This window comes from Chiloscyllium plagiosum, unplaced genomic scaffold (genome assembly GCF_037043375.1).
Source record: "Chiloscyllium plagiosum isolate Xiang-an unplaced genomic scaffold, Cpla_swu_hap1 HiC_scaffold_10, whole genome shotgun sequence".
NCBI classification, from domain to species: domain Eukaryota; kingdom Metazoa; phylum Chordata; class Chondrichthyes; order Orectolobiformes; family Hemiscylliidae; genus Chiloscyllium; species Chiloscyllium plagiosum.
In genome coordinates, this window is record NW_028270148.1 from 81,737,311 (window position 1) to 81,745,422 (window position 8,112).

At 42.3% G+C, this 8,112-nt stretch overlaps 1 pseudogene; it reads left to right on the forward strand.

Moving 5' to 3' along the window:
• The first annotated feature begins 5,679 nt into the window (after nt 1-5,679).
• On the forward strand, nt 5,680-6,210 carry LOC148148990 (ferritin, middle subunit pseudogene; annotated as a pseudogene).
• The last annotated feature ends 1,902 nt before the right edge of the window (nt 6,211-8,112 follow it).

The following is an 8,112-nucleotide window of genomic DNA, read 5'->3' on the forward strand; positions in this document are numbered from 1 at the left end:
ATAATTCCTTGAAAGTAGAGTCGCAGGTAGATAGGATAGTGAAGAAGGCATTTGGTATTTCAGCTACTTAAGTAATCTCACAATCAAGTACCAGAAAAAGTGATGTAATGTTTATTATGTGTAGCAACCAAAATAACATTTGTCAAGTAAGCAATTTAAATCTCACAACCCATGTTAGCTATTACCCAATTTATGATGGAATCTGGCCAGGATTTCACTAACAATGTCTGTCTCTGGAAGTAACCAGGGTTAGATCCTTGTGCATTGTTCTTCAAAGTTAGATTACTAACTTGTTCTGATGCTGGATTCTTAGACAGTTTTCACTTTCAGGTTGATGAGGTGTGACATTATTGACAATTCGATAAATTCTTTTACCCTCTACATTGATTACATTCCTGAAGACCTCAAGTCTGTAGCTTGCCTTCTTATCAGAAATACCTACCCTGTTCCTTGTTCCATTCAGGGTTAACTATCCGTTTTTAAAACATAGCTTTTCCTGCAGGCAGTCTTAATTGCCCATGTGTCATGAGGCAATAATTTATCAAACAGTTGTTATCTCCTGTCCCAGAAAACAGATCATTTTGTTGCTTCTTCCCAACATGGTACATGTAATTGTTTTACAACAGTTTCTCTTTGCTGATTTCATCTCAAGAAACAGTTTATTCCAGAAAGAGTTATTGTTGATTATTCCAAACCATGAAGTTGTTAAAGTTGTGAAGTTTATAGTGTCATAATGTAGAATCTGTTTGAGTGGAAAAAATGGATAGCAACGAAGAGAAATCATGAATGGGAATCCTCTCATAGTTGCCTCACTGCAGAACAAAGCACAAATAAGGGGATAATGGAGGCCTGTGAAAAGGGTACTACAACTGTCATGGGTGATTTTAATCTACATATTGATGGGACAAAGCACTGAGGCAAGGGTACCTGGAAGATAAATTTGTAGACTACCTCAGGGATTGTTTCTTAGAGGAGAAAGCATGAGGGCATCACTGGACAGGCCAGCATTTATTGCCCAGAGCATAGTTAAGATTCAATGTCAAAATCAGCCACATTGCTGTGGATCTGGAGTTACATGTAGGATGGTAGTTTCCTTCCCTAAAGGAGATTATTGAATAATAATTGAACCAGATGGATTTTTCCTGACAATCAACAATGGATTCATGGTCAGCATTAGATTCTTAATTCCAAATTTTTATTCAATTCAAATTCCACCATCTGCCCTGGCAGGATTTGAACTCAAATCCCCAGAACATTATGCAGGTCTCTGGATTAACAGTCCAATGATGATAATACGAGGCTATTGATCTCATAGTTCAGGTTCTTGAGCTGGCAGTGATTACAACATGGTAGAGTTTTTAAAATTCAGTTTGAGGGATAAGAATTTGGTTCTCAAATCAGTGTCTTCAAATAAGGGCAATTAAAGAGGCGGGAAGAAAGAGTTGCCTGAAATGGGCTGGGAAAATAGAACAAGGAGAAGATCAGTGGATGAATAGTGCCAGAAATTTAAACAGATATTCCATAATGCTCAACAAAAAATTATTCTGGTCAAAAGGAGGACTCAATGATAAAATCTCAGATGGGAGCCATAGGTATAGAAAGTGTGCATTCAGTCTGGTGAGCACTTCATTGTGAGAATTCTGCAGCAGGCGAAGTGAAAAACAACCCTGACAGCTGGCACTCGGGAGTGCCAGTCACCAGGTACCTGTTCACCCACAGGCTTGAGATTGCCAAGACTACATGGTCATCAGGACTTCATCCAAATGCACAAAAGAGCAGCAGCAGACAGGCTGCAATTGTCCTCATTGCACTGATGCTGCTTTTGAGCAGTGAGTCATGCGACCATTTATCTTCCTCAATCCATTGCCCAAATTATTGGACTTAGGTATACACATTTTAGCAGCCCCTTTCAAACATTTGAATATTCTCAATCTGTAATTTCCTGGTCATTTAAAAAAAAACCATTTAGTTTCTAAAGTCTTTCATTCTTCTTCCAACCAAAGTAATTCATTACACGTGTTGATTTCATCTTCTACATGTCTGGCCATTTCAGTTTTCTACATCCTCCTGAAGTCTGTTCTGCTCTTTACTGTTTATTAAGTTTCTGGGTTTCAGGACATTTGTGATTTAAAAAAAAAATCTGAAGAAGGGTCACTAGACCCGAAACATCAACTTGGATTTCTCTCCACAGATGTTGCCAGACCTGAGTTTTACCAATAATTTTTGGGGTTTTTTTTAACAAGTTCTATCCTGTTAAAAACAAATGTAGGTTATTTATTAGCAAAAAAAACTTATAGTTATAGTATCAAAACCTGAGGGTCACCTCTCCATGCCTCCCTCAAACATGAGAAGTAATTTAATCACTATTCCATGTTTTCTGTGCCTTTGTCAATTGTGCATACATGCAGCTACTGTCCCTTTAATTCCTTTGCTTCAATTTTGTTAACTAGCCTATATGTAGTACCAATTGAAATGCCTTTTGAAAATCTAACAGGACTAACCTTATCAAGTTCTGTTACTGGATTAAAGAGCTTTATCAGTTTAGACAAACATGACATGTCTTAAACAAATCCACGCTCATTTTCATATAGTAACTTATCCTTTCCAAATACTAATTAATTTTGCCCTGGACTGTTGTGGTCTCCCTACCAATTTTTAAAAGATTGTAGGGTTATTTCCATCAATGATTCCATACACAATGACAAAATGGCCAAATACATTGAATTGCAGCACAGAATTTCCTGCTCACCCTGAAATGGAGGTCACAGGGAGCACTTGTTTAAGTGTTCTGCCAACCTAACCCCATTGAGACTGCCACACATCATCTGGCCTCTAAAGTCTCTTCTTTGTAGACAGTCTGTCATCCCAACCATGGGAATATACCTGGTGATGCTGAGACTCGGCTATTTTGATTTCCTGGTGCTGTACAAGATGGAATTTCCACCCCAATGGCAACTGAAGTCCCATTTCAAGTTAATTAACAACTTCATGGCTGTAAAGTAAGTGGGAGGAGTGTCATGGCCAGGTTACAAATGGTTTGCCCCTTCCAATTTTTACACTTAGGTGGGTTCATGGTCCTTGCTGTTAAATTAAATCAATAGAATCATGGAATGGTTTGAAAACAAAAAGGGGTCTTCAGCTTATTTTGTCAATGCTGACTCTCTGGAAAGACAAATCAACTGATTACACTCCTTATTGCTCTGCCAATAGTTTTACTTCAGGTAATTATCTAATTCTCTTTTGAATGCCTTCATTGAGTATGCCTCTGAAATAACTGCACAGAGGCCAGCATCCCATCACCAAGTCATCCTTCATTTACTTCTGCGTAGTATACTGACTGTGATTATTCAGTCCCTTGAACTGAAGGGCTTCTGAATCCCTTATTTATATTAGTCAGACTTCCTGATAGGCCCAGGTTAACAATCTCTATCAAGGATCTTGTCAACAAGATCCACCTGGTTCCAATCACTACAACCTCCCAATACACTCTGAGGTGGAAATTGAGTAAAAGATTGGTGCACTTTGTGTCTTTCACTGTGTCTCCCACCTGCGCACACACACACCATGGGTGCTGGGGATAAAATAAGCACTACCGCACTTAGGCGGTAGTGTGGGGGTTAAAATAAAATATAAACAAAAAAAAAAAAAAAAAAATACACTCTGAGGTGGAAATTGAGTAAAAGATTGGTGCACTTTGTGTCTTTCACTGTGTCTCCCACCTGCGCACACACACACCATGGGTGCTGGGGGAAAAAATAAGCACTACCGCACTTAGGTGGTAGTGTGGGGGTTAAAGGGGAAAAAAAAGAAGGAAAAAAAAAGAAAAGAAAAAAAAAAGAAAAGAAAAAAAAAGAAAAAAAAAATAAAAAAAAAAATAAAAGATTGGTGCACTTTGTGTCTTTCACTGTGTCTCCCACCTGCGCACACACACACCATGGGTGCTGGGGGAAAAAATAAGCACTACCGCACTTAGGTGGTAGTGTGGGGGTTAAAGGGGAAAAAAAAGAAGGAAAAAAAAAGAAAAAAAAAAGATTGGTGCACTTTGTGTCTTTCACTGTGTCTCCCACCTGCGCACACACACACCATGGGTGCTGGGGAAAAAGTAAGCACTACCGCACTTGGGTGGTAGTGTGGGGGTTAAAGGGGGAAAAAAAAGAAGAAAAAGTTGAGATTGCATCTATCCTCTTCATATATTATGAGGGGTTTGGGGGAGGTCTTGTCTGATCCATAACACAAGGGATGTATCATCCTGCCTGTATGCATTTTCCCACAATTGATTCATATCTCTGGAGGTTAGAATACTTTTGGTGCACATCTGGACACTTTCTAAAATATAAACTGAGGGTTTCTACCTTTTCAACCTTTCAGGCAGGAGTTCTAGACCCCCACCTGCTTCTGTTTTCCCTCTGGTCCTTTTACCAATCATGTGACATCAATGCCCCCTAATCACTGACCTTTCAGCAGAATTGTTCCTTTTGATTCACTCTCACTGTGCCCCCACAGCTTTGTATACCTCAATTAAGTCTCCCCTCAGCCTTTTTTCTGTTCGAAGGAATGCAACACCAGCCTCTCTCTGCTTCAATTCAATGAGGTTCCTTAGATCTACAATTATACAGAACTAGCAGCAACCTCATAAATCTTCTCTGTTTGCTCTCTAATGCAATTAGATCCTTCCTGTAATGGCACCATAAAAAAAAAAATAAAAGATTGGTGCACTTTGTGTCTTTCACTGTGTCTCACACCTGAGAGTTTAAAAAAAAAGAAAAAAAAAAAAAAATTAAACAGAAGGTTCTTCCTGGTGGTGGAAATTGAATAAAGATTGGTGCACTTTGTGAAAAAAAAAAAATAAAATAAATAAAAGATTGGTGCACTTTGTGTCTTTCACTGTGTTTCACACGTATATACACACACCATGGGTGCTGGGGATAAAATAAGCACTACCGCACTTAGGTGGTAGTGTGGGGGTTAAAGGAAAAAAAAATAAATGAACTGGAGACCAGCACTCCCACTGCTGGTCTCTGGGACCCCGCCCAGACTTGCCTCAGCTGTTGCTGCTTGGGGCCTACCTCACAAAAATAAAAAAATAAAAAAAAAAAATAAAAAAAAAAAAAATTGGTGCACTTTGTGTCTTTCACTGTGTTTCACACGTATATACACACACCATGGGTGCTGGGGATAAAATAAGCACTACCGCACTTAGGTGGTAGTGTGGGGGTTAAAGGAAAACGAAAAAAAAAAGAGAAAAAAAAAGAAAAAAAAAATAAAAGATTGGTGCACTTTGTGTCTTTCACTGTGTTTCACACGTATATACACACACCATGGGTGCTGGGGATAAAATAAGCACTACCGCACTTAGGTGGTAGTGTGGGGGTTAAAGGAAAACGAAAAAAAAAAGAGAAAAAAAAAAGAAAAAAAAAAAAGATTGGTGCACTTTGTGTCTTTCACTGTGTCTCACACCTGCACACACACACCATGGGTGCTGGGGAAAAAATAAGCACTACCGCACTAAAAAAAAATAAATAAATAAACACAGTCGCCCTTTGATGGGAAGGGCACTGCAAAAAAAAAAAAAAGAAAAAATAAAAGATTGGAGGTATTGTTGGTGGTAATTCTAAGTTTGTGGTTGGCCTGTGACTTGTCTTGGGTAGGCAAGTAGTATAGTATAGTATTCATTATAAAATGGCTTCCCAGGTTTGTTAAAACTATCACCAGGATTGTGAAGCTGCTGTCAACAAGCAGATTAACCTGGAGCTCACTGCCTCCTATCTCTATCAGTCTTTGATGTCGTACTTTGACCGGGATGATGTTGCCCTGCACCATTTCTCCCAGTTCTTCAAAGCTCAGTCCCAGGAGAAGCAGGAACATGCGGAGAAGCTGCTGAAATTCCAGAATCAGCGTGGAGGCAGAGTCCTCCTCCAGGATGTGAAGAAGCCAGAGAGGGATGAGTGGGGTAACGGTCTGCAGGCAATGCAGGTTGCCCTGGATCTGGAGAAGAATGTGAACCAGAGTTTGCTGGATCTACACCAACTCGCCACTGCCCAGACTGACCCTCATCTGTGTGACTTCCTGGAGATCCACTATTTGGATGAGGAGGTCGAGATCATCAAGCGACTTGGGGACTACATCACCAACCTGAAGCGTCTGGGAGCTCCTGAGAATGGGCTGGGAGAGTACCTGTTTGACAGGCTCTCGCTGGAGGACAGCAGTTAGTGGGGCCTGGGGTACTGTCTGCTCTTGTCTGAATGCCTTACTGACTTCACTTGGACAATCTGGCTTCTCCCTAGGGAGAAGGAATATGTTTGCAAGAATGTAATGGCTATACCACCTGAAATGGAAATGAATAAAATCTTGCTTATTGTCCATAAAAAAAAATAAAAATAAAAGATTGGTGCATGCACTTCAGTCCCACGCTCCTGATTTTTGGGCACCCGGTACGGAGGAAGGAGGGCAGGTCTGAAGACCTCCTCGTGGTTCTGCTCCTGGGCCTGGCCAAACTGGCCATCAACAGGTCCAGGCAGCGGGCCGTGGAGGGGGTCGTTAGGGCTGACTGCCTGCCCCTCTTCCGCGGTTACGTCAGAGCCCGGGTGTCCTTGGAGAAGGAGCACGCGGTGTCCACCAACACCCTGGAGTTGTTCAGGGAGAGGTGGGCGCCGCAGGGAGTGGAGTGCATCATTTCTCCCTCCAACTCTATTTTGATTTAGTCCCTACCCACCCCTTCACTGTTTTGATCACACAGCACTGCCCTTTGATGCGAAGGGCAGTGTTTGTCACTGGCCACCCGGGTGTTTTCCTATCTTCCTGGTGGTGGAAATCGAATAAAAGATTGGTGCACTTTGTGTCTTTCACTGTGTCTCACACCTGCACACACACACCATGGGTGCTGGGGAAAAAATAAGCACTACCGCACTTAGGTGGTAGTGTGGGGGTTAAATAAAAAGAAACAGGAAAAAAAAAGAAGAAAAAAAGAAAAAAAAAAAATGGGGGAAGAGTGTCGTTACAAAAAAAAAAGAAGAAAAAAAAATAAATAAATGGGGGAAGAGTGTCGTTACGACAAAAAAAGAAATGTGAAGTCCTACCGCACTTGGGTGGTAGTGTGGGGGTTTAAAATAAAAAAAATGAAATGTGAAGTCCTACCGCACTTGGGTGGTAGTGTGGGGGTTTAAAAAAGATAAATGGGGGAAGCACTACCGCACTTAGGTATGAAAAAAGAGAAAAAAATAAATAAATAAATAAAAGATTGGTGCATGCACTTCAGTCCCACGCTCCTGATCTTTGGGCACCCGGTACGGAGGAAGGAGGGCAGGTCTGAAGACCTCCTCGTGGTTCTGCTCCTGGGCCTGGCCAAACTGGCCATCAACAGGTCCAGGCAGCGGGCCGTGGAGGGGGTCGTTAGGGCCGACTGCCTGCCCCTCTTCCGCGGTTACGTCAGAGCCCGGGTGTCCTTGGAGAAGGAGCACGCGGTGTCCACCAACACCCTGGAGTTGTTCAGGGAGAGGTGGGCGCCGCAGGGAGTGGAGTGCATCATTTCTCCCTCCAACTCTATTTTGATTTAGTCCCTACCCTCCCCTTCACTGTTTTTGATCACACAGCACTGTCCCTTGCTGTGAAGGGCAGTGTTTGTCACTGGCCACCCGGGTGTTTTCCTATCTTCCTGGTGGTGGAAATTGAATAAAAGATTGGTGCACTTTGTGTCTTTCACTGTGTCTCACACCTGCACACACACACCATGGGTGCTGGGGGGAAAAATAAGCACTACTGCACTTAGGTGGTAGTGTGGGGGTTAAAAAAAAAATATAACCAGGAGATGGCAGAGGTGGGCACCGCAGGGAGTGGAGTGCATTATTTCTCCATCCAATTCTAAAAAAAGAAAAAAAAATAAATAAATAAAAGATTGGTGCATGCACTTCAGTCCCACGCTCCTGATCTTTGGGCACCCGGTACGGAGGAAGGAGGGCAGGTCTGAAGACCTCCTCGTGGTTCTGCTCCTGGGCCTGGCCAAACTGGCCATCAACAGGTCCAGGCAGCGGGCCGTGGAGGGGGTCGTTAGGGCCGACTGCCTGCCCCTCTTCCGCGGTTACGTCAGAGCCCGGGTGTCCTTGGAGAAGGAGCACG